At 58.4% G+C, this 22,845-nt stretch overlaps 1 long non-coding RNA gene and 13 other non-coding genes across 32 annotated transcripts in view; all 14 read left to right on the top strand.

Annotated features, from left to right (window-relative positions):
• The window catches only part of LOC103784572 (uncharacterized), a 40,596-nt gene that overhangs the window by 2,344 nt on the left and 15,407 nt on the right, over positions 1 to 22,845 (top strand). For 11 of the 19 annotated variants that reach the window (XR_010110049.1, XR_008621155.2, XR_008621159.2 and 8 more), the window contains exons 4-24: positions 442 to 510; positions 961 to 1,090; positions 1,471 to 1,514; positions 2,832 to 2,963; positions 3,349 to 3,392; positions 4,872 to 4,982; positions 5,346 to 5,391; positions 10,232 to 10,363; positions 10,748 to 10,791; positions 12,139 to 12,271; positions 12,397 to 12,550; positions 12,670 to 12,714; positions 14,538 to 14,583; positions 14,954 to 15,085; positions 17,604 to 17,735; positions 18,131 to 18,175; positions 19,484 to 19,613; positions 20,000 to 20,045; positions 21,361 to 21,491; positions 21,877 to 21,920; positions 22,424 to 22,554. This is a non-coding gene — a long non-coding RNA (uncharacterized LOC103784572). Of the gene's footprint in view, positions 1 to 441; positions 511 to 960; positions 1,091 to 1,470; positions 1,515 to 2,831; positions 2,964 to 3,348; positions 3,393 to 4,871; positions 4,983 to 5,345; positions 5,392 to 6,738; positions 7,016 to 10,231; positions 10,364 to 10,747; positions 10,985 to 12,138; positions 12,272 to 12,396; positions 12,551 to 12,669; positions 12,715 to 14,537; positions 14,584 to 14,953; positions 15,086 to 16,449; positions 16,527 to 17,603; positions 17,736 to 18,130; positions 18,176 to 19,483; positions 19,614 to 19,999; positions 20,046 to 21,315; positions 21,492 to 21,876; positions 21,921 to 22,423; positions 22,555 to 22,845 lie in introns of all 19 variants that reach the window. The other 8 variants (XR_008621160.2, XR_008621158.2, XR_008621150.2 and 5 more) reach the window with 7 other exon arrangements.
• Positions 1,146 to 1,225, top strand: LOC112437286 (small nucleolar RNA SNORD115). Its single transcript, XR_003025920.1, has one exon. It is a non-coding gene; the product is annotated as a small nucleolar RNA SNORD115 (small nucleolar RNA).
• LOC112437238 (small nucleolar RNA SNORD115) lies at positions 3,023 to 3,104 on the top strand. Its single transcript, XR_003025874.1, has one exon. It is a non-coding gene; the product is annotated as a small nucleolar RNA SNORD115 (small nucleolar RNA).
• Positions 5,048 to 5,129, top strand: LOC112437244 (small nucleolar RNA SNORD115). The gene has a single exon (XR_003025880.1). It is a non-coding gene; the product is annotated as a small nucleolar RNA SNORD115 (small nucleolar RNA).
• Positions 6,927 to 7,008, top strand: LOC112437254 (small nucleolar RNA SNORD115). Its single transcript, XR_003025890.1, has one exon. It is a non-coding gene; the product is annotated as a small nucleolar RNA SNORD115 (small nucleolar RNA).
• LOC112437270 (small nucleolar RNA SNORD115) lies at positions 8,527 to 8,607 on the top strand. The gene has a single exon (XR_003025906.1). It is a non-coding gene; the product is annotated as a small nucleolar RNA SNORD115 (small nucleolar RNA).
• Positions 10,420 to 10,501, top strand: LOC112437268 (small nucleolar RNA SNORD115). Its single transcript, XR_003025904.1, has one exon. It is a non-coding gene; the product is annotated as a small nucleolar RNA SNORD115 (small nucleolar RNA).
• LOC112437277 (small nucleolar RNA SNORD115) lies at positions 12,331 to 12,412 on the top strand. Its single transcript, XR_003025912.1, has one exon. It is a non-coding gene; the product is annotated as a small nucleolar RNA SNORD115 (small nucleolar RNA).
• On the top strand, positions 14,217 to 14,298 carry LOC112437276 (small nucleolar RNA SNORD115). The gene has a single exon (XR_003025911.1). It is a non-coding gene; the product is annotated as a small nucleolar RNA SNORD115 (small nucleolar RNA).
• On the top strand, positions 15,142 to 15,222 carry LOC112437288 (small nucleolar RNA SNORD115). Its single transcript, XR_003025922.1, has one exon. It is a non-coding gene; the product is annotated as a small nucleolar RNA SNORD115 (small nucleolar RNA).
• Positions 17,798 to 17,878, top strand: LOC112437271 (small nucleolar RNA SNORD115). The gene has a single exon (XR_003025907.1). It is a non-coding gene; the product is annotated as a small nucleolar RNA SNORD115 (small nucleolar RNA).
• Positions 19,670 to 19,751, top strand: LOC112437259 (small nucleolar RNA SNORD115). Its single transcript, XR_003025895.1, has one exon. It is a non-coding gene; the product is annotated as a small nucleolar RNA SNORD115 (small nucleolar RNA).
• On the top strand, positions 21,548 to 21,629 carry LOC112437275 (small nucleolar RNA SNORD115). The gene has a single exon (XR_003025910.1). It is a non-coding gene; the product is annotated as a small nucleolar RNA SNORD115 (small nucleolar RNA).
• On the top strand, positions 22,611 to 22,692 carry LOC112437279 (small nucleolar RNA SNORD115). Its single transcript, XR_003025914.2, has one exon. It is a non-coding gene; the product is annotated as a small nucleolar RNA SNORD115 (small nucleolar RNA).

Genomic DNA, 22,845 nt, shown 5'->3' with positions numbered 1-22,845 from the left:
TTTGGGCCCATGGGGTCAGGCTGTGGAGATTCAAGGATTGCGCCCCACTCATGGCCCTGAATGCGAATGACCCTGTAGAGCAGTGGGCCACCCCGGTAGCTCCTCCTTGAGCCTCGTGGGTGATGGCTCGGCTTCAACTGGTTGGGTCAAGGCTGAGCTTTGTGGTGCTGCAGGCCGGCCCTGGGACTCATGGGCTTTGGGTCAAGGGTGCAGCCCGCCTGCTGCTGGGGGTTACCCCTTCTTCGAGGTCAGTGGCGGGAAGGGTCACGTCCCGAGGTTGGAAGTCCCCCTCATGAGGGACCTGTTCCAGGAATTTGTTGCCCAGGCTGCTCCTGAGCCATGGGGTTACCTCCAGGGTGGTGGAGTCTTGGGCTCCAGGAAAGGAGAGGGCACCATGTGGCTCCTGATTTGCCAAGTGTGGCCCTGCTCTGTGTTTGACAGGGGTCTGGGGTGTGGATGAGGACCCACCAGACAAAGCACGTGGCCCTGAGCCCCAGGCTGTGATTTCTGGTATGTGCTTAGAGAGGGAACCTGGGTGGGTGTCCTCCCCATACAGGGGCAGGCTGTGGGACTGCCAGGTTGGCAGCAGTGCCTGGCATCTGGGCCAGCCTCCTTGGTTGGCCGTGAGCTGGTTGGTGACCTTGGACCTTGCCCAGGGGTTCTGTTGTGGTCCAGAGTTGTGCAGTGGAGCCAGCATGGGCAGTGGAGGTGCTGCAGGGGCCTGCTGTATGGCACAGCCCGGACATCTTGCCCAAACCCAGTGACTCCCCTACCCTGTCCTTTGAGAGTTTGGTGGCGGAGAGGGCCAAGGGTTCCCTGGGTCCATGACTGTCATTATTTCATGTAGATTCCATCACCTGGGTCCATGGAGGGAGAGCGTGTGTGAGCCAGCACCCCCTCCTTGCTTTCCCACACAAAGGCGTGAAGCCCTGTTTGAACACCTGTCCCCTGTCCCTCCAGATGGTGACCCCAGAGGAAGACTTGCATTGTGCCCACTGGCCCCAGGCCAGTGGCCGTCAGACAGTTGCCCAGCCCCTGGTGAGCTGAAGCTCAGCCCCTACTGGCACCCTGGTCTCCTGGATTGAGCTTGGTGAGCACATCTCGGTCCTGCTGGATACGTGTGTGGGTAGGGGGTGCCTTGGGTTGGGTCGATGATGGAACCTTATATTGTCTGAAGAGAGGTGATGACTGAAAAATCATGCTCAATAGGATTACGCTGAGGCCCAGCCTAGGTGACAATTTTGGAAGAGGATGCTGGGAATTACAAGTTCCCTGTGAAGTCCACTGTATTTTGAGCTAGAGACCTGGAGGCTCTGAGGGCATCTGGAGGGTGCCCAACCCTGTCTCTGCACTCCTCCATGAGGCAGCCCAGGCTCACTCTGTGGGCTTGGTGTCGGCGCTCCTGTTACCCAAGGGTGGGGTACTTTGGCATCTCCTCCCTGAGCCCCCATTCTCCCCTGTGTCTTTCAGTGACCTCTTTTGCCCGGCAGACCCCCTGGCATTGACCAGCATAGGTGAGTGGATCCTGCTGGGGTCATCGGTCATGAGCCAGGCTGTGTGGGGTTGCCAAGCATCAGCCTTTGGCTGCAAGGGTTTCCTCAGGAACTGACCCGAATGCCCACCTGGGATGGGTTCTCCAGGAGGGCAGCTTTCTTAGGAATCGGACCCAAGGAGGATGCCTTCCATGAAGCCCTGCAGGAGTTGTGGTGGTCCAGGCAGTAAAGGGTTTCCTCAGCCCCATGCAGGGCAGCACCCAGCTGAGACTCGGTGCTTAAGTCAGGCCTCTAGGATGGCCCGTCCACATGAGGGGAACCACAAGGGCATTGGGGCGCCAAGGGGGTCTTATGGGGGCTCTCCGACCTTGGAGAGGTATGTGTGATTCGGCCCATGAGGTCAGGTTTTGGATTTTCAAGGATCTCTCCAAACCCATGGCCCTGAATGGGACCGACCCTATTAAGCTATGGGCCATCCCAGTGGTGCCTCTTTGAGCCAAGTGTGGGGTGGCACTGTTTCCATGAGGTTGGGTCAAGACTAGCTCTGGTGACCCCATGATGGTGCTGCAGTCTGGCCCTGGGACTCGTGAGCTTTGGGCCAAGGGTATAGCCCATGTCCCACCAGGGGCCACACCTTCCTTGTGGGCAAGTGGCGGGCAGGGTGTCCTCCTGAGGTGAGAAGGCCTGCTGTGGAAGGACCTGTCCAGGCTGCTTCCGAGCTATGGGGTCACCTACAGGGTGGTGGGGTCAAGGAAAGGAGAAGACACCATGTGTCTCCCGATTGGCTGAGTGTGGCCCCACTCTGTGTGTGGGAGGTGTTGTGTGAGGCATGGATGGGGACATATCAGAGAACACACGAGGCCCTGGGTCCCCAGGCTGCGATTTCCGGTGTGGTATGGAGCAGGGCCTGGGTGCTTGCCCTCCACACACAGAGGCAGGCTGTGCTACTGCCAGATTGGCAGCAGTACTTGGCATCCAGGCCAGCCTCCTTGGATGGCCGTGAGACGGTAGGTGGCCCTGGCTGACACCCAGGGGCCAGTACAGCCCTGGGGTCATGTGAGGCAACTGGAGTGGGTAGTGGAGGTGCTCAAGGTGCCTGCAGTAGGGCATAGCCAGGGCGTCTTGCCTGAGCCCAGTGACCTACCTGCCCTGTCCTTCCAGGGTTCAGTGGTGCAGAGGGCCAAAGTTCCCCTGTGTCCATGACACATCAGTGTTTCACATGGATCCCATCACATGGGTCCATGGTGGGACAGCAATCGTGAGCTAGCATCCACCACCCCCTTCCTGCATGGAGGCGTGAGGTTCCATTTGGACACATGTCCACCTCCTGTCCCCCAGATGGTGAGACTGGAAGAAAACTTTCATTAGGCCCGCTGTCCCGGAGTGAGTGGTCATCAGTCAGGTGCCCAGCCCTTGGTGTGGTGAAGCTCAGGCTCTTCCTGGCGCCCTGCTCTCCTGCACGGAGCTGTGGTGAGCACATCCGGGTCCCGATGGATGCATGCGTGGGGATAGAGGGGGTGCCCTGAGTTGGGTCAATGATGAGAACCTTATATTGTCCTGAAGAGAGGTGATGACTTAAAAATCATGCTCAATAGGATTACGCTGAGGCCCAGCTTAGGTGAGAATTCTGGAAGAGGATGCTGGGATCCGAAGTCCCGTGGAAGGGCCACTGTATTTTGGGCTGGAGTCCTTGAGGCCCTGAAGGACACTTTGGGGTGCCCAACCCAGTCTCTGCACTCCTCTGTGTGGCAGCCCAGGGTCCTTGTGCAGGCTTGGTGTTGGCACTCTGGTTCCCTGGGGGTGGAGCACATCGACGGCTCCTCCCTGAGCCCCCGTTCTCCTCTGTGTCTTTCAGTGAGCTCTTCTACCCAGGCGGGCCCCTGCCCTTGAGCGGCATAGGTGAGTGGATCTTGCTGGGGTCACGGGCCAAGAGCCAGGCCACGGGGGGTCGCTGAGGGTCACCTTTCAGGCCATGAGGGTTTCCTTAGGGAGCTGACCTGAATCCCCACCAGAGATGGATGGTTTCTCCAGAAGGGCGGCTTCCTTGTTAATTGATCCCAAGAAGGACGCCTTCCCTGAAACCCTGCAGGGGTAATGGAGGTCCAGGCAGCAGAGAGTTCCTTCAACCCAATGCAGTGCAGCAGCTTGTTGCCTTGATGCTCCCCCTCCCTGGAGAAAGGTGGGCATAGGGCCCATGGAGTTGAGTTGCAGAGATTTAAGGATCGCACAGGACTTATTGCCCTAAATGGGACTGACCCTGTTGAGCAACGTGCCATCCCATGGTACCTCTTTGGGCACTTGGTGCATGGGTCAGGTGTGGAACACTGCCCAGGCCACATGAGGGGGTCCACTGGGTCTCTGGGGGCCACGGGTGTTATGCAGGAGCTCTCCGTCCCCAAGGCTTGCAGGGGGGTAGGATGTCGGTGATCGAGCTTATGCAGTCAGGCCGTGAAGATTCAAGGATTGGGCCCAACCCATGGCCCTGATGGGACCGACCCTGTTGAGCAATGGGCTATCCCACTGGTGCCTCCTTGAGCCTGGTGGGGGCAGTGCGGCCTCAGTGGGCTTGGATCAAGGCTGAGCTCTGGCCAGCACCTGGTGTTTGGCCCTGGGAATCGTGGGCTTTGGGCCAAGGGTTCAGCCTGTGTCCCACTGGAGTTCATCCCTACCGGAAGTGGAGTGGATGGAAGGGTGGCATCCTGTGGTGGAAGACCCACCGTTAAGGGTCCTGTCCTGGCAATTTGATGCCCAGGCTACTTCTGAGCCATGGAGTCACCTCCAGGGTAGCAGGGTCTTGAGCCAAAGGAAAGGTGAGGACATCATGTGGCCTCTGATTGGCCGAGCGTGGCCCAGCTCTGTTTTTAGGAGGTGTGCGGTGCATGAATGGGGACCCACCAGAGAAGGCATGTGGCCCTGGGGCCCCAGGATGTGATTTCTGGTGTGTGCTTATAAAGGGTGCCTGGATGGGTTCATTTAATGCCCAGGGGCAGGCCATGTGACTGCCAGGTCTGCAGTGGTACGTGGCATCCAGGCCAGCCTCCTTGATTTGCTGTGAGCTAGTTGGTGCCCATGGCCCTGCCCAGTGGTCCTGATGCAGCCCAGATTCGAGCAGGGGATTTGGCGTGGGCAGTGGAGGTGCTCCGGGGTCCTGCACTAGGGTGCAGCCTGGGCGTTTTGCTCGAACCCTGTGACCCTCCTGCCCCGTCCTTCCAGGGTTCAGTGGCCAAGGGTTCCTCGCGTAAATGACCATCACTGTTTTACATGGATCTCATCTCATGAGTCCATGGAGGGAGAGCATGTGTGAGCCAGCACCCCCTGCCCACTTTCCTGCATGGAGGCATGAGGCCTTGTTTGGACACCTGTCCCCCACCCCTCCAGATGGTGACCCCAGAGGAAGACTTGCATTGGGCCCACTGGCTCTGGGCTCAGCCTCTGGTGAGCTGAAGCTCAGGCCCTTCCTGGCACCCTGGTCTGCTGCACTGAGCTGCGGTGAGCCCATCTGGGTCCCACTGGATGCATGGGTTGCGGGGCAGTGGAGGGTGATGCCCTGGGTTGGGTCGATGATGAGAACCTTATATTGTCCTGAAGAGAGGTGATGACTTAAAAATCATGCTCAATAGGATTACGCTGAGGCCCAGCCTAGGTGAGAATTTTGGAAGAAGATGCTGGGATCCAGAGTTCCCTGGAATGACCAATGTATTTTGGGCTGGAGACCTTGAGGCCCTGAACAGCATCTCGTGGGGACCCAACCCCTTCTCCGTGCTCCTCTGTGAGGCAGCCTAGGCTCCCTGTGTGGGCTTGGTGTTAGTGCTCCGGTTCTGTGAACCCCCATTCTCCCCTTGTGTCTTTCAGTGAGCTCTTCCACCCAGGTGCAACCCCCTGGCATTGACCAGCATAGGTGAGTGGTCCCACTGGGGTCATGGGTCATCAGTCATGCAGTGTGGGGTCACCAAGGGTCAGCCTTTGAGACAGGAGGGTTTCCACAGGCAGCTGACCTGAATCCACACCATGGAGGGGTGGGTTGGTCCTCCAAGAGGGCTGTTTTTTTGGGAATCGGACCCAAGGAGGATATCTTTCCTGCCGCCCTGCAGTGATGACGGTGGTCCAGGCAGGAAAAGTTTCCTTCAATCTCATGCAGGGCAGCGCCCAGCTGAGTCTCAGTGCACTGGTCTGGCCTCGAGGACTGACCAGGCCACGTGAGGGGGGCCACAGGGGCTTTGGGATGCCATGGGGTCACACAAGAGCTCCCCATCCCTGGAGAAAGGTGGGCATAGAGCCCATGGAGTTGAGCTGCAGATATTTAAGGATCATACAGGATTTATTGCCCTGAATGGGACCGACCCTGTTGAGCAATGTGCCATCCATCCTATGGTACCTCTTTGGGCCTGGATGGGGTGTTGCTGTTTCCCTAGGTTTGGGTCAAGGCTGAGCTCTGGCCAGTGCCTGGTGGTGCTACAGTCCAGCCACGGACTTGTTAGCTTTAGGCCAAGGGATCAGTCCACGTCCTGCTGGGGATCTCCCCTTCCCTGTGGCTGGAAGTCACCCCTTCCCCATTGGCAAGTGTGAGGAAGGGTGGCCTCCTGAGGTGGAAGGCCTGCTGTTGAGGGTCTTGTCCCTGGAATATGCCACCCACACTGCTTCTGAGCCATAGGGTCACCTCCAGGATAGTGGGTATTGGGCCAAAGGAAAGAAGTCACCATGTGTCCCCTGATTAGCCAAGTGTGGCCCTGCTCTGTGTTTAGGAGGTCTGTGGGGCATGGATGGGGATCCACCAGAGAAAGCATGTGGCCCTGGGACTCTAGGTTGTGATTTCCAGTTCATGCTGGCAATGCACCGGGACAGGCTATGTGACTGCCAGCTTTGCAGCGGCATCTGGCATCCGGGCCAGACTCCTTGGTTGGCCATGAACTGGTTGGTGGCCCTGGCCTGTGCCCAGTAGCTCTGTTGTAATCCTGGGGTCATGCGAGGGAGCCGGCATGGGCAGTGGAGGTGCTCATGGGACCTGCGGTAGGACACAGCCAGGTCTTCTTGCCCAAGCCCAGTGACCCGCCTGCCCTGTCCTTCCAGGGTTCAGTGGTTGAGAGAGTACAGGGTGACTTGTGTCTGTGACAAGCCAGTGTTCTGCATGGATCCCATCACATGGATCCATGGACGGCAAGCATCCCTGAGCCGCCACACCCCACCTTCTGCCTCCATGGAGGGGTGAGGTTGTGTTTGGACGCCTGTCCTACTCCTGTTTCCCCAGGTATTGAGCCTGGAGGAAGACTTGAATTGGTCCCAATGGTCCCAGGCCAGCATCCATCAGCTAGGTGCTGAGCCCCTGGTGCACTGAAGATTGGGCACTTCCTGGCACCCTGGTGTGCTGCACCGAGCTGTGATGAGCACATCCGGGTCCTGCTGGATGCATGCGCCGGGAAGGACGTGCCCTGAGTTGGGTCGATGATGAGAACCTTATGTTGTCCTGAAGAGAGGTGATGACTTAAAAATCATGCTCAATAGGATTACGCTGAGGCCCAGTCTAGGTGAGAGTTTTGGAAGAGGATGCTGGGATCCTGAGGTCCCCTGGTAGAGCCAATTGTATTTTGGGATGGAGACCTGGAAGCCCTGAAGGGCATCTGGGAGGCCCAACCCTGTCTCTGTGCTCCTCCATGAGGCAGCCCTGGCTCCCCATGTAGGCTTGGTGATGGCCTTCCTGTTCCCTGGGGGCAGAGCACATGGGTAGCTCCTCCCTGACCCCCATTCTCTCCTGTGTCTTTCAGTGAGCTCTTCCCCCCAGGTAGGCCCCCTGGCATTGACTAGCATCGGTGAGTGGATCCTGCTGGGGTCGTGGGCCGTGCACCAGGCTGCATGGGGTCACCAAGTATTAGCCTTCAGGACAGGAGGGTTTCCTCAGGGAGTCGACCTTAATCCCCATCTGTGGAGAGATGGGTTTGTCCTCTAGGAGGGCAGCTTCCTGGGAAATCAGACCCAAGACGTTGCCTTCCCTGAAGCCCTGCAGGGGTGACGGTGGTCCAGTCTGGAAAGGGTTCCTTCAGTCTCATGCAGGGAAGCTCCCAGCTGACACTTGGTGTGAGAGTCTGTCCTTGAGGACTGCCCAGGACAAATGAGTGGGACAACAGAGGCTCCCGGGTATCACAGGGATCACTCAGGGGCTCTCCGTCCCTGGAAATGGGTGGGCGATCCGGCCCATGGGGTGGGGCTGCGGAGATTCAAGGATCGTGCCCTGCTCATGGCCCTGAATGCAAATGACCCTGTTGAGCAATGGGTCACACCAGTAGCTCCTTTTTGAGCCTGGTGGGTGGCGGCTTGGCTTCAACTGGTTGGGTCAGGGCTAAGCCATGACTGGTGCTTCATGGTGCCGCAGGCCAACCCTGGGACTCATGGGCTTTGGGTCAAGGGTGCAGCCCGCCTGCTGCTGGGGGTCACCCCTTCTTCGAGGCCAGTGGCGGGAAGGGTCACGTCCCGAGGTTGGAAAGCCCCCTCATGAGGGACCTGTCCCGGGAATTTGTTGCCCAGGCTGCTTCTGAGCCATGTGGTCACTTCCGGGTGCCGGGGTCTTGGGCCCAAGGAAAGGAGAGGGCACCATGTGGCTCCTGATTGGCTCAGTGTGGGCCAGCTCTGTGTTTGACAGGGGTCTGGGGTGTGGATGAGGACCCACCAGACAAAGCACGTGGCCCTGGGCCCAGGCTGTGATTTCTGGTGCGTGCTTGGAGAAGGATCCTGGGCAGGCATTCTCTCCAAACAGGGGCAGGTTGTGGGACTGCCAGATTGGCAGCAGTGCCTGGCATCTAGGCCAGCCTCCTTGGTTGGCTGTGAGCTGGTTGGTGACCTTGGACCCTGCCCAGGGTTTCCGTTGTGGTCCAGAGTCATGCAGTGGGGCCAGTGTGAGCAGTGGAGGTGCTCCAGGGGCCTGCTGTATGGCACAGCCAGGGCATCTTACCCAAGCCGTCCTGCACTGGTCTCCTGCACTGAGCTGTGGTGAGCCCATCTGGGTTCCTGTGATGCCTGTGCGGGGAGGGGGTTGCCCTGGGTTGGGTCGATGATGAGAAACTTATATTGTCTGAAGAGAGGTGATGACTTAAAAATCATGCTCAATAGGATTACGCTGAGGCCCAGCCTAGGTGAGAATTTTGGAAGAGGATGCTGGGAATTATGAGTTCCCCGGCAGAACCACCGTATTTTGGGCTAGAGACCTGGAGGCTCTGAGGGCATCTAGAGGGGGCCCAACCCTGTCTCTGCGCTCCTCCGTGAGGCAGACCAAGCTCACTATGTGGGCTTGGTGTAGGCACTCCTGTTACCCGGGGGCGGGGCACTTTGGCGGCTCCTTCCCGAGCCCCCATTATTCCATGTGTCTTTCTGTGAGCTCTTCTGCCCAGCAGACCCCCTGGCATTGACCAGCATATGTGAGTAGATCCTGCTAGGGTCATGGTCCATGAGCCAGGCTGTGTGGGATCGCCAAGCATCAGCCTTCAGCCGCAAGAGTTTTCTCAGGAGCTGTCCTGAATCCCCACTTGGAATGGGTTCTCCAGGAGGGCGGCTTCCTTGGGAATCAGACCCAAGGAGGATACCTTCCCTGAAGCCCTGCAGGGGTTGCGGTGGTCCAGACAGTAAAGGGTTTCCTCAGCCCCATGCAGGGCAGTGGCCCGCTAAGACAGTGCTCAGATCAGGCCTCTAGGATGGCCAGGCCACATGCAGGTGGCCACAAGGGCTCTGGGGTGCCAAGGGGGTCTTGAGGGGGCTCTCCAACCTTGGAGAGGTGTGTGTGATTCAGCCCATGGGATCAGGCCTCAGATTTGCAAGGATCTCTCCAAACCCATGGCCCTGAATGGGATTGACCCTATTAAGCTATGGGCCATCCCAGTAGCATCTCTTTGAGCCAAGTGTGGGGCGGTGCTGTTTCCCTGAGGGTGTGTCAAGACTAGCTCTGGCTGGCACTTGAGGATGCTGCAGTCCGGCCCTGGGATTGGTGGGCTTTGGGCCAAGGGTACAGTCCATGTCCCACTGGGGGGGTCACCCCTTACTTGTGGGCAGTGACAGGAAGGCTGTCCTCCTGAGGTGAGGAGACCTGCTGTGGAAGGACCTGTCCCGGAAATTTGCAGTCCAGGCTGCTTCTGAGCCATGGGGTCACCTCTAGGGGGGCCGGGTCTTGGGCCCAAGGAAGGAGAAGACGCCATGTGTCCCCCGATTGGCTGAATGTGGCCCCGCTCTGTGTAGGAGGTTTTGTGTGGGCATGGATGGGGACCCACCAGAGAACACATGAGGCCCTGGGACCCCAGGTTGTGATTTCCCATATGGTGTGGAGCGGGGCCTGGGTGCTCGCCCTCCACACAGGGGCAGGCTGTGCGACTGCCAGATCGGCAGCAGTTCATGGCATCCAGGTCAGCCTCCTTGGTTGGCTGTGAAAGGGTAGGTGGCCCTGGCCCGCACCCAAGGGGCTGATACAGCCCTGGAATTATGAGAGGCAGGGGGCGTGGGCAGTGGAGGTGCTCAAGGTGCCTGCAGTAGGGCATAGCCAGGGCATCTTGCCTGAGCCCAGTGACCCACCTGCCCTGTCCTTCCAAAGTTCAGTGGTGGGGAGGACCAAGGTTCCCCCGCGTCCATGACACGTCAGTGTTTCACATGGATCCCATCACATGGGTCCATGGTGGGAGACCAATCGTGAGCTGGCATCCCCCAGCCCCTTCCTGCATGGATGCGTGAGGTTCCGTTTGGACACATGTCCACCTCCTGTCCCCCAGATGGTGAGACCAGAGGAAAACTTTCACTGGGCCCGCTGTCCCTGGGCGAGTGGTCATCAGTCAGGTGCCCAGCCCTTGGTGCACTGAAGCTCAGGCTCTTCCTGTTGCCCTGGTCTCCTGCACTGAGCTGTGGTGAGCACATCTGGGTCCCACTGGATGCATATGTGTGGAGGGGGGTGCCCTGAGTTGGGTCAGTGATGAGAACTTTTTACTGTCCTGAAGAGAGGTGATGACTTAAAAATCATGCTCAATAGGATTACGCTGAGGCCCAGCCTAGGTGAGAATTTTGGAAGAGGACACTGGGATCCCGAGGTTCCCTGGCAGGGCCACTGTATTTTGGGCTGGAGTCCTCAAGGCCCTGAAGGGCACTTTGGGGGTGCCCAACCCTGTCTCTGCACTCCTCTGTGTGGCAGTCCAGGCTTCTCATGCGTGCTTGGTGTTGGCACTCTGGCTCCCAGGGGCTGGGGCAGGTTGGCGGCTCCTCCCTGAGCCCCTGTTCTCCCCTGTGTCTTTCAGTGAGCTCTTCTGCCCAGGTGGCCCCCTGGCCTTGAGCAGCATAGGTGAGTGGATCCTGCTGGAGTCATGGCGCATGAGCCAGGCCACGGAGGGGCGCTGAGGGTCACCCTTCAGGCCACGAGAGTTTCTTCAGGGAGCCGAACCTAAATCCCCACCAGGGACGGATAGTTTCTCCAGGAGAGCAGCTTCCTTGGAAATCAATCCCAAGAAGGATGCCTTCCCTGAAGCCCTGCAGGGGTAATGGAGGTCTAGGCAGGAGATGGTTCCTTCAACCCAACACAGTGCAGATCCTAGCTGAGACTTGGTGCACAGGTCAGGCCTGGAGCACTGCCCAGGCCACATGAGGGGGTCCGCTGGGTCTCCGGGGGCCATGAGTCTTATATGCGAGCTCTTCTTCCCCGAGGCTTGCAGAGGGGTTGGGTGTGGGTGATCGGGCTTATGGAGTCGGGCCATGAAGAATCAAGGGTTGGGCCACACCCATGGCCCTGAATGGGGCAGACCCTGTTGAGCAATGGCCATCCCAGTGGTGCTTCCTTGAGCCTGGTGGGGGTGGTGCCGCCTCAGTGGGGTTGGGTCAAGGTTGAGTTCTGGCCGGCACCTGGTGTTTGGTCCTGGGCATCGTGGGCTTTGGGCCAAGGGTGCAGCCTGTGTCCCGCTGGAGGTCACCCCTCCCCAAAGTGAAGTGGCTGGAAGGGTGGCATCCTGTGGTGGAAGGCCCACTGTCAAGGGACCTGTGCTGGCAATTTGCTGTCCAGGCTGCTTCTGAGACATGGGGTCACCTCCAGGGTGGCAGGGTCTTGAGCCAAAAGAAAGGAGAAGATATCATGTGTCCCTTGATTGGCCGAGTGTGGCCTGGCTCTGTGTTTGGGAGGTGCATGATGCATGAATGGGGACCCACTAGAGAATGTACATGGCCCTGGGGCCCCAGGATGCGATTTCTGGTGTAGGCTTGTAGAGGGCACCTGGACAGGTGCATTCCACACCCAGGGGCAGGCTATGTGCCTGCCAGTTCTGCAGCTGCACATGGCGTCCAGGCCAGCCTCCTCAGTTTGCCATGAGCTGGTTGGTGGCCCTGGCCATGCCCAGTGCTCCCAGTGTGGCCCAGAGTCATGTGCGGGAGTTGGCGTGGGAAGTGGAGGTGCCCAGGGTCATTCAGTAGGGTGCAGCCTGGACATCTTGCTGGAATCCCATGACCCGCCTACCCTTTCCTTCCAGGGTTGAGTGGCAGAGAGGGCCAGGGGTTCCTTGTGTTTTAGTTACCGTCACTGTTTTACATGAATTCCATGTATTGAGTCCATGGAGGGAGAGCATCTGTGAGCCAGCACACCCTGCGCACTTTCTTGAATGGAGGCATGAGGCCGTGTTTGGACACCTGTCCCCCACCCCTCCAGATGCTGACCCAGGAAGAAGAATTGCATTGGGCCCGCTTGGCCCTGGGCCATTGTCCCTCAGCCAGGTGCTCAATCCCTGGTGAGCTGAAGCTCAGGCCCTTCCTGGTGCCCTGGTCTCCTAAACAGAGCTGTGGTGAGCCCATCTATGTTCCAGTGGATGCATGCATGATTTAGGGGGTGGTGCCCTGGGTTGGGTTGATGATGAGAACCTTATATTGTTCTGAAGAGAGATAATGACTTAAAAATCATGCTTAATAGGATTACGCTGAGGCCCAGCCTAGGTGAGAATTTTGGAAGAGGATGCTGGGATTTTAAGGTCCCTGGCAGGGCCACTGTGTTTTGGATTGGAGACCTCCAGGCCCTGAACAGCATCTCGCGGAGTGGGGACTCTACTCTGTCTCTGCATTTCTAGGTGAGGCAGCCTAGGCTCCCTTTGTGGGCTTGGTGTTGGCGCTCTGGTTCCCCGGGGTAGGGAACCTTGCTGGGTCCTTCCTGAGCCCCCATTCTCCCCTTGTGTCTTCTGTCTTTCAGTGAGCTCTTCAGCCCAGGTGGGCCCCCTGACATTGATGCACATAGGTGAGTGCATTTTGCTGGCGTTATGGGCCATGAGTCAGGCCGCGTGGTGTCACTGAGGGTCAGCCCTCGGGAAAGAAGGGTTTCTTCAGGGAGCCGACCTGAATCCCCACTGAGGAGGGATGGTTTCTCCAGGAGTTTGGCTTCCTTGGGAATCAGACCCAAGATGATGCCTTCCTTGAAGCCCTGCAGGGGTGACAGTGGTCCAGGCAGGAAAGGGTCCCCTCAGTCCCATGTAGGGCAGCTCCCAGCTGAGACTCAGTGTTCGGGTCTGGCCTCAAGGACGGCCCAGGCCACATGAGGAGGGTCACAGGGGCTCTGGGGTGCCACAGGGGTCACATGAGAGCTCTCTTTCCCTGGAGAGGGGTGCTTGAATGGGCCCATGTGGTCAGGCCACAGAGATTTCAAGGATCGCACCCCAACCATGGCCTTAAATGGGACCGACCCTGTTGAGTAATGGGCCTTCTCAATGGTGCCTCTTTGAGCTTGGTGGGGGGCAGTGTTGTTTCCCTGGGTTTGGGTCAAGACTGAGCTCTGGCCAGCACCTGGTGATGCTGCAGGCCAGCCCTTGAACTTATGGGCTTTGGTCCAAGTCGGCAGCCCATGTCTTACTGAAGGTTACCCTTTGCGTGTTGGTGAGTGGCTGGAAGAGTGGATCCTGAGGTGGGAAGACCTGCTGTCGATGGTCCTGTCCCGGGAATTTGCCACCCAGGCCTTTTCTGAGCCATGGGGTCACTTCCAGCATGGCAGAGTCTTGGGCCTAAGGAAAGAGAGGACACAATGTGGCCCAGGTTTGGCCGAGGGTGGCCTGACTGTTTTGAGGACCCGTGCGGGACATGGATGGGGACCTACCAGAGAAAGCTTGTGGCCCTGGGACTCCAGGCTTTGATTTCAAGTGTGACTTGCAAAGGGAGCCTGGGCAGATGCCCACCATGCCAGGGGCAGGCTTTGCAACTTCCTTGTCTACAGTGGCACATGGCTTCTGGGCCAGCCTCCTAGATTGGCCATGAGCTGGTTGGTAACCCTGGTCCATGCCCCATAGTCCCAGGGTGGCTCTGGGATCGTGCAGGATAGCTAGCATGGGCAGTGGAGATGCTATCAAGGCCTGCAGTAGGGCATAGTCAGGACATCTTACCTGAGCCCAGTGACCCACGTAACCTGTTTTTTCAGGGTTTGGTGATGGGGAGGGTCAAGGGTGCCCCACGTCCGTGATAGGTCTGTGTTCCTCATGGATCCCATCACATGGGTATCCCCCACCCCTACCCTGCATGGAGGCGTGAGGCCCCGTTTGGACACATGTCCTCCTCCTGTCCCCCCAGATGGTGAGCCTGGAGGAAGACTTGTGTTGGGCTCAATGTTCAGGCCAGTGGCCCAAAGCCATGTGCCCGGCCCCTGGTGTGCTGAAGCTCGGGACCTTCCTAGTGACCTGGTCTCCTGCACTGACCTGTGATATGTACATCTGGGTCCCGCTGGATGCCTGCACAGGAAGTGGGGTGCCCTGGGTTGGGTCGATGATGAGAACCTTATATTATCCTGAACAGGGGTGATGACTTAAAAATCATGCTCAATAGGATTACGCTGAAGCCCAGCCTAGGTGAGAATTTTGGAAGATGGTGGAATCCCGAAGTCCCCGGCAGGGCCCCTGTATTTTGGGCTGGAGACCTGGAGGGCCTAAAGGGCATCTGGGGGGCCCAACCCTGTCTTTGCACTCTTCTGTAAGGCAGCCCAGGCCCCCCATGCGGACTTGCTGTTGGTGGTCCAGTTCCTTGGGTGGGGCATGAGGGCAGCTCCTCCCTGAGCCCCCCTTCTCCACTTGTGTCTTTCAGTGAGCTCTTCCACCCAGGCAGGGCACCCTCGCATTGAGTGGCATAGGTGAGTGGATCCTACTGGCCTCATGGGCCATGGGCTAGGTTGTGTGGAGTCACTGAGCGTCAGCCTTCAGGACAGGAGGGTTTCCTCAGGGAGCACACTTGAATGCCCACCAGGGATGGAAGAGTTGATTCTCAAGGAGAGCGGCTTCCTTGGAAATTGGACCCAAGGAGGATGCCTTCCCTGTCCTTTCAAGGACTGGTGGCTGAGAGAGCACAGGGTGCCGTGCGTCTGTGACAGGCCAGTGTTCCACATGGATCCCATCACATGGGTCCATGGAGGGCGAGCATCCCTGAGCCGCCACACCCCACCTTCTGCCTCCATGGAGGGGTGAGGTTGTGTTTGGATGCCTGTCCTACTCCTGTTTCCCCAGATGTTGAGCCTTGAGGAAGACTTGCATTGGACCCATTGGCCCCAGGCCAGCGTCTGTCAGCCAGGGGCCCATCCCCTGGTGCACTGAAGATGGGGCCCTTCCTGGTGCCCTCGTCTCCTGCATTGAGCTGTGGTGAGCACATCCAGGTCCCACTAGATGCATGCGTGGGCAGGGGGGTGCCCTGGGTTGGGTTAATGATGAGAACCTTATATTGTCTGAAGAGAGGTGCTGACTTAAAAATCATGCTCAAAAGGATTATGCTGAGGCCTGGCCTAGGTTAGAATTTTGGAAGACGATGCTGGAGTTATGACTTCCCCAGCAGGACTACTGTATTTTGGGCTGGAGACCTGGAGGCTCTGAGGGCATCTGGAGGGTGCCCAACCCTGTCTCTGCGCTCCTCCGTGAGGCAGCCCAGGCTCACTATGTAGGCTTGGTGTTGGCACTCTTGTTACCCGGGGGGGGGGGGCATTTTGGCGGCTCCTTTCTGAGCCCCCAATCTCCCCTGTGTCTTTCAGTGAGCTCTTCTGCCCAGCAGCCTCCCTGGCAGTGACCAGCATAGGTGAATGGATCCTGCTGGGGTAATGGCCTATGAGCCAGGCTGTGTGGGGTCACCAAGCATCAGCCTTCAGCCATAAGAATTTCCTCAGGAGCTGACCCGAATGCCCACCTGGGATGGGTTCTCCAGAATAGTGGCTTCCTTGGAAATCATACCCAAGGAAGATACCTTCCCTGAAGCCCTGCAGGGGTTGCAGTGGTCCAGGCAGTAAAGGGTTTTCTCAACCTCATGCAGGGCAGTGCCCCACTGAGACTCAGTGCTCAGGTCAGGCCTCTAGGATGGCCAGGCCACATGAGGGGGGCCACAAGGGCTCTGGGGCACCAAGGGGTTCTTGCAGGGGCTCTTCAACCTTGGAGAGGTGTGTGTAATTCAGCCCATGAGGTCAGGTCGTGGATTTTCAAGGATTGCACCAAACCCATGGCCCTGAATGGGACAAACCCTAATAAGTTATGGGCCATCCCAGTGGTGCCTCTTTGAGCCAAGTGTGGGGTGGCACTGTTTCCTAAGGGTGAGTCGAGACTAGCTCTGGCCGGCACCTGATGGTGGTGCAATCCTGCGCTGGGATTGGTGGGCTTTGGGACATGGGTACAGCCCATGTCCCATTGGGGTCACCCCTTCATTGTGGACAGGTGGTGAGAAGCATGTCCTCCTGAGGTGGGAAGGCCTGCTGTGGAAGACCCTGTCTCAGAAATTTGCTGTCTTGGCTGCTTCTGAGCTATGGCGTCACCTCTGTGGTGGCGGGGTCTCGGGTGAATGAATCCTGCTGGGGTCATGGGCCATGAGCCAGGCCGGGGTGGGGTCCCTGAGCGTCACCTTTCGGGTCATGAGGGTTTCCTAAGGGAGCCGACCTGAATCCCCACCAGGGATGAATGGTTTCTCTGGGAAGCAGGTTTCCTTGGAAATCAGTCCCAAGAAGGACACCTTCCCTGAAACCTTGCAGGGGTAACAGAGGTCCAGGCAAGAGAGGGTTCTTTCAACCCAACGCAGTGCAGATCCTAGCTGAGACTTGGTGCACAGGTGAGTCCCGGAGGACTGCCCAGGCCACATGAGGGCATCCACAGGGTCTCCGTGGCCAGGAGTCTTATACGGGAGCCCTCTGTCCCCGAGGCTTGCAGAGGGGTTGGGTGTGGGTGATCTGGCTTACGGAGTCAGGCCGTGAACATTCAAGGGTCGGGAACCACCCATGGCCCTGAATGGGACCGACCCTGTTGAGCAATGGCCATCCCGGTGGTGGCACCTTGAGCCTGGTCGGGGTGGCGCTGCCTCAATGGGGTTGGGTCAAGGCTGAGCTCTGCCTGTCACCTTGTGGTTGGCCCTGGGAATCATGGGCTTTGGGCCAAGGGTGCAGCCTGCGTCCCGCTTGAGGTCACTCCTACCTGAAGTGGAGTGGCCGGAAGGGTGGCATCCTGTGGTGGGAGACCCACGGTCAAGGATCCTGTGCTGGCAATTTGCTGCGCAGGCTGGTTCTGAGTCATGGGGTCACCTCCAGGGTGACAGGGTCTTTGGCCAAAGGAAAGGAGAGGACATTATGTGGCCCCTGATTGGCCAAGCGTGGCCCAGCTCTGTGTTTGGGAGGTATGCGGTGCCTGAATGGGGACCCACCAGAGAAGGCACGTGGCCCTGGGGCCCCAGGATGGTATTTCTGGTGTGAGCTTATAAAGGGTGCATGGATGGGTGCATTCCATGCCCAGTGGCAGGTTATGTGACTGCCAGGTCTGCAGTGGCACATGGGGTCCAGGCCAGCCTCCTTGGTTTGCCATGAGCTGGTTGGTGGCCCAGGCCCTGCCTAGTGGTCTCATTGCAGCCCAGAGTCATGTGGGGGAGCTGGCGTGGGCAGTGGAGGTGCTCCAGGGTCCTACAGTAGGGTGCAGCCTGGGCGTCTTGCTGGAATCCCATGACCCGCCTGCCCTATCCTTCCAGGGTTGAGTGGCAGGGAGGGCCAAGGGTTCCTCATGTGCATGACCGTCACTGTTTTACATGGATCTCATCTCATGAGTCCATGGTGGGAGAGCATGTGTGAGCCAGCACACCCTACCCACTTTGCCCTATGGAGGCACAAGGCCCTGTTTGGACACCTGTCCCCCACCCCTCCAGATGCTGACCCTGGAGGAAGAATTGCACTGGGCCCACTGGCCCCGGGCAAATGTCCCTCAGCCAGGTGCTTAGCCCCTGGAAAGCTGAAGCTCAGGCCCTTCCTGATGCCCTGGTCTCCTGCACTGAGCTGTGGTGAGCACATCTGGGTCCCAATGGATGCATGCATGCGTTGGGGGGTGGTGGTGTCCTGGGTTGGGTCGATGATGAGAAACTTATATTGTCTGAAGAGAGGTGATGACTTAAAAATCATGCTCAATAGGATTACGCTGAGGCCCAGCCTAGGTGAGAATTTTGGAAGAGGATGCTGGGATTTCTAGGTCCCAGTCATGGGCACTGTATTTTGGACTGGAGACCTGCGGGCCCTGAACAGCATCTCGGGGGGGACTCTACCCTGTCTCCACATTACATGTGAGGCAGCCCAGGCTCCCTTTGTGGGCTTGGTGTCTGCACTCTGGTTCCCTGTGGTAGGGCAGCTTGCTGGGTCCTTCCTGAGCCCCTGTTCTCCCTTTGTGTCTTCTGTCTTTCAGTGAGCTCTTCAGCCCAGGTGGGCTCCCTGACACTGATGCGCATAGGTGAGTGGATTCTGCTGGCATCATGGGCCATGAGCCAAGCTGCGTAGGGTCACCAAAGGTCACTCTTTAGGCCACGTGGGTTTCCTCAGGGAGCCGACCTGAATCCCCACCAGGTTGGGACAGTTTCTCCAGGAGGCTGGCTTCCTTGGGAATCAGACCCAAGACAATGCCTTCCCTGAAGCCTTACAGGGGTAACAGTCGTCCAGACAGGAAAGGGTCCCCTCAGTCCCGTGGAGGGCAGCTCCCAGCTGAGACTCAGTGTGCGAGTCTGGCCTCAAGGATGGCCCAGGCCACATGAAGGAGGCCACAGGGGCTCTGGGGTGCCACAGGGGTCACACGAGAGCTCTCTTTCCCTGGAGTGGGGTGCTCGAATGAGCCCATGGGGTCAGGCTGCAGAGATTCAAGGATCGCATCCCAACCGTGGCCCTAAATGCGACCGACCATGTTGAGTAGTGGGCCATCTCAGTGGGGCCTCTTTGAGCCTGGTGGGGGGCGGGGCTGTTTCCCTGGGTTTGGGTCAAGGCTGAGCTCTGGCCAGCGCCTGGTGATGCTGCTGGCCAGCCCAGGTTCTTGTGGGCGTTGGTCCATTCGGCAGCCCTGTCCTGCTGGAGGTCACCCCTTGCCTGTTGGTGATTGGCTGGATCCTGAGGTGGAAAGACCTGCTGTTGATGGTCCTGTCCCAGGAATTTACCACCCAGGCTGCTTCTGAGCCATGGGGTCACCTCCAGGGTGGCAGAGTCTTGGGGCTAAGAAAAAAGAGGACACTATGTAGCCCACGGTTGGCCAAGGGTGGCCTGACTCTGTGTTTGGGACATGTGCGGGGCATGGATAGGGACCCGCCAGAGAAAGCACATGGCCCGGGGACTCCAGGCTTCGATTTCAGGTGTGGCTTGCAAATAGCACCTAGGCAGGTGCCCACCACGCCCTGGGGCAGGCTATGCAACTTCCATCTCCACAGCGGCACATGGTTTCTGGGCCATTCTCCTTGGTTGGCCATGAGCTGATTGGTTCCCCTGGCCTGTGCCCTGTGGTCCCGGAGTGGCTCTGGGATCATGTGGGGCAGCCAGCATGGACAGTGGAGATGCTATCAAGGCCTTCAGTAGGGTGCAGCCCAGGTTTCTTGCCTGAACCCAGTGACCCACCTACCCTGTGTTTTCAGGGTTTGCTGACAGGGAAGGCCAAACGTGCCCCACGTCCATGCTAGGTCAGTGTTCCTCATGGACCCCATCACATGGGTATCCCTTACCCCTTCCCCACATGGAAGTATGAGGCTCTGTTTGGACACATGTCCTCTTCCTGTCCCCCTAGATGGTGAGCCTGGAGGAAAACTTGCATTGGGCCCAATGGACCCAGGCCAGTGGCCATCAGCCAGGTGCCCACCCTGGTGTGCTGAAGCTCGGGACCTACCTGTTGTCCTGGTTTCCTACACTGAGCTGAGGTGAGCACATCCGGGTCCCTCTGGATGCATGCATGGGGCGGGGGGTGCCCTGGTTTGGGTCAATGATGAGAACCTTATATTATCCTGAAGAGAGGTGATGACTTAAATATCATGCTCAATAGGATTACGCTGAGGCCCAGCCTAGGTGAGAATTTGGAAGAAGATGCTGGGATCCCGAAGTCCCAGTAGGGGACTTTATTTATTTATTTTGGGCTGGAGCCCTGGAGGCCCTGAAGGGCATCTGGGGGGCCCAGCCCTTTCTCTGTGCTCCTCCGTGAGGCAGCCCAGCCTCCCTGTGTGGGCTTGCTGTTGGTGGTCCAGTTCCTTGGGGCGGGGCACGTGGACAGCTCCTCCTTGTGCCCCCCTTCTCCACTTGTGTCTTTCAGTGAGCTCTTCAACCCAGGCGGGGCACCCTGGCATTCACCAGCATAGGTGAGTGGATCCTGCTGCCATCGTGGGCCATGGGCCAGGCTGGGTAGAGTCACTGAGGGTCAGCCTTCGGGACAGGAGAGTTTCCTCAGGGAGCGAACCTGAATCCCCACCGGGGAGGGATAGGTTGGTCCTCCAGGAGGGTGGCTTCCTGAGAAATCGGACCCAAGGGGGATGCCTTCCCTGGAGCCCTGCAGGGATGACGGTGGTCCAGGCAGGAGAGGGTTCCTTCAGTCTCACACATAGTAGCTCCCAGCTGAGTCTAGGTGTTCGAGTCTGGCCTTGAGGACTGCCCAGGCCACCTGAGGGGCCAACAGGGGCTCTGGGACACCATGGGGGTCACATAGGAGCTCTCCATTCATGGAGAAAGATGGATGATAGGGCCGATGGAGTCGAGCTGTGGAGATTTAAGGATTGCGCCCAATGTATGGCCCTGAATGGGACAGACCCTGTTGAGTAATGAGCAATTCTATGGGCCTCATCGAGCCTTGAGCAGGGCGGTGCTGTTTCCCTATGTTTGGGTCAAGGCTGGACTCTGGCCGGTGCCTGGTGGTGCTGAGGTCTGGCCATGGACTCGTTGGCTTTGGGCCAAGGGGTCAGCCTGCTCCCCCTGGAAGTCCCCCCTTCCCCGTGGCTGGAAGTCATCCCTTCCCAAGGAGCAAGTGTCGGGAATGGTTGCCTCCTGAGGTTGCAAGGCCTGTTATCTAGGGTCTTGTCCTTGGAATATGCTGCCCATGCTGCTTCTGAGTCATAGGGTCACCTCCAGGGTAGCGGATCTTGGGCCCAGGGACAGGAGAAGATGGCGTGTGTCCCCTGATTAGCTGATTGTAGCCCTGCTCTGTGTTCAGGAGGTGTGTGGGGCATGGATGCAGACCCACCAGAGAAAACTGTGGCCCTTAGACCCCAGGTTGCAATTTCCATTATGTGCTGGGATAGGGCATCTGGGTGGGCACCCACTATGCACAGAGATAGGCTATGTGACTGCCAGGGCTGTAGCGGCATCTGACATCTAGGCCAGCTTCCTTGGTTTCCTGCGAATGAGTTGGTGGCCCTGGCCTGTGCCTAGTAGTCCTGGGGTGACCCCGGGTTTTGTGGGGGAGCCAGCAGGGGCCCAGTGACCAACCTGCCCTGTCCTTCCAGAGTTCTGTGGCTAAGAGAGCACTGGGTACCCTGTGTCCGTGATGGGCCAGTGTTCCACATGCAGACGATCACATGGGTCCATGGAGGGCAAGCATACTTGAACTGCCACACCCCACCTTCTGCTCACATACAGGAGTGAGGTTGTGTTTGGACAGCTGTCCTACTCCTGTTCCCCTAGACCGTGAAATGGGAGGAAGAATTGTGTTGGGCCCAATGGCCCTGGGCCAGTATCCGTCAGCCTGGTGTCCAGCCCCTGGTGTGCTGAAGCGCATGCCCTTCCTGGTGCCCTAGTTTCCTGCACTGAGCTTGGTGAGCCCATTTGGGTACTGCTGGATGCTTGGGCGGGGAGGAAGGTGCCCTGGGTTGGGTCGATGATGAGAACCTTATATTGTCCTGAAGAGAGGTGATGACTTAAAAATCATTCTCAAAAGGATTATGCTGAGGCCCACCCTAGGTGACAATTTTGGAAGAGGACACTGGAAATCAATGAGGTCCCTGGCAGGGCCGCTATAATTTGGGGTGGAGACCTGGAAGCCCTGAAGGGCACCTCGTGGGGGCCCAACCCTGTCTCTTCACTCCCCTGTGAGGCAGCCCAAGCTCCCTGTGTAGGCTTGGTGTCGGCACTCTGCTTTCCTGGAGGCGGGACATTTTGGCTGCTCCTTCCTGAGCCCCTGTTCTCCCCTGTGTCTTTCAGTGAGCTCTTTTGCCCAGCAGACTCCCTGGCATTGATTGGCATAGGTGAGTGTCTCCTGCTTGGGTCATGGGCCATGAGCCAGACCATAGGGTTGCCGAGGGTCAGCATTTGAGCCATGAGGGTTTCCTCAGGAGGCGACCTGAATCCCCACCTGGGATGGGTTCTCCAGGAGGGCAGCTTCCTTGTGAATCTGAGCCAAGTAGGATGCCTTCTCTGAAGCCCTGCAGGGTTGCTAGTTGTGCAGGCAAGAAAGGGTTCCCTCAGCCCCAGGCAGGGCATCGCCCAGCAGAGACTCGGTGGTTGGGTTAGGCCTCTAGGATGACCAGGCCACATGAGGGGGGCCGCAAGGGCTCTGGGGCACAACAGGGTCCTCGCAGGGTCTCTCCGACCCCGAAGAGTGGTGGGCGATTCGGCCCATGTGGTCACTGTTTCACGTGGATCCCATCACATGGGTCCATGGAGGGAGAGCATGTGTGAGCAGGCACCCCTTGCTTCCTTTCCCACATGAGCCCCTGCTTGGACACATGTCCTCCTCCTGTCCCCCCAGATGGAGGCCCTGGAGGAGGACTTGTATTGGGGTCACTGGCCCCACATCAGTGTCCATCAGCCCGGCATCCAGCCCCTGGTGTGCTGAAGCTCAGGCCCTTCCTGTTGCCCTAGTCTCCTGCACTGAGCTTGGTGAGCCCATTCGGGTACTGCTGGATGCATGGGCGGGGAGGGATGTGCCCTGGGTTGGGTCGATGATGAGAACCTTATATTGTCCTGAAGAGAGGTGATGACTTAAAAATCATTCTCAAAAGGATTATGCTGAGGCCCGGCCTAGGTTAGAATTTTGGAAGAGGATGCTGGGATCCCGAGGTCCCCAGGAGAGCCCCTTTATTTTTGGCTGGAGACCTGGAGGCCCTGAAGGGTATCTGGGGGGCCCAACCCTGTCCCTATACTCCTCTGTGAGGCAGCCCAGGCCCTCTG

Source organism: Pan paniscus, chromosome 16 (assembly GCF_029289425.2).
Source record: "Pan paniscus chromosome 16, NHGRI_mPanPan1-v2.0_pri, whole genome shotgun sequence".
Taxonomy (NCBI): Eukaryota; Metazoa; Chordata; class Mammalia; order Primates; family Hominidae; genus Pan; species Pan paniscus.
Note: the sequence above shows the minus strand (reverse complement) of the source record. Positions and strands in the feature narration are given on the sequence as shown.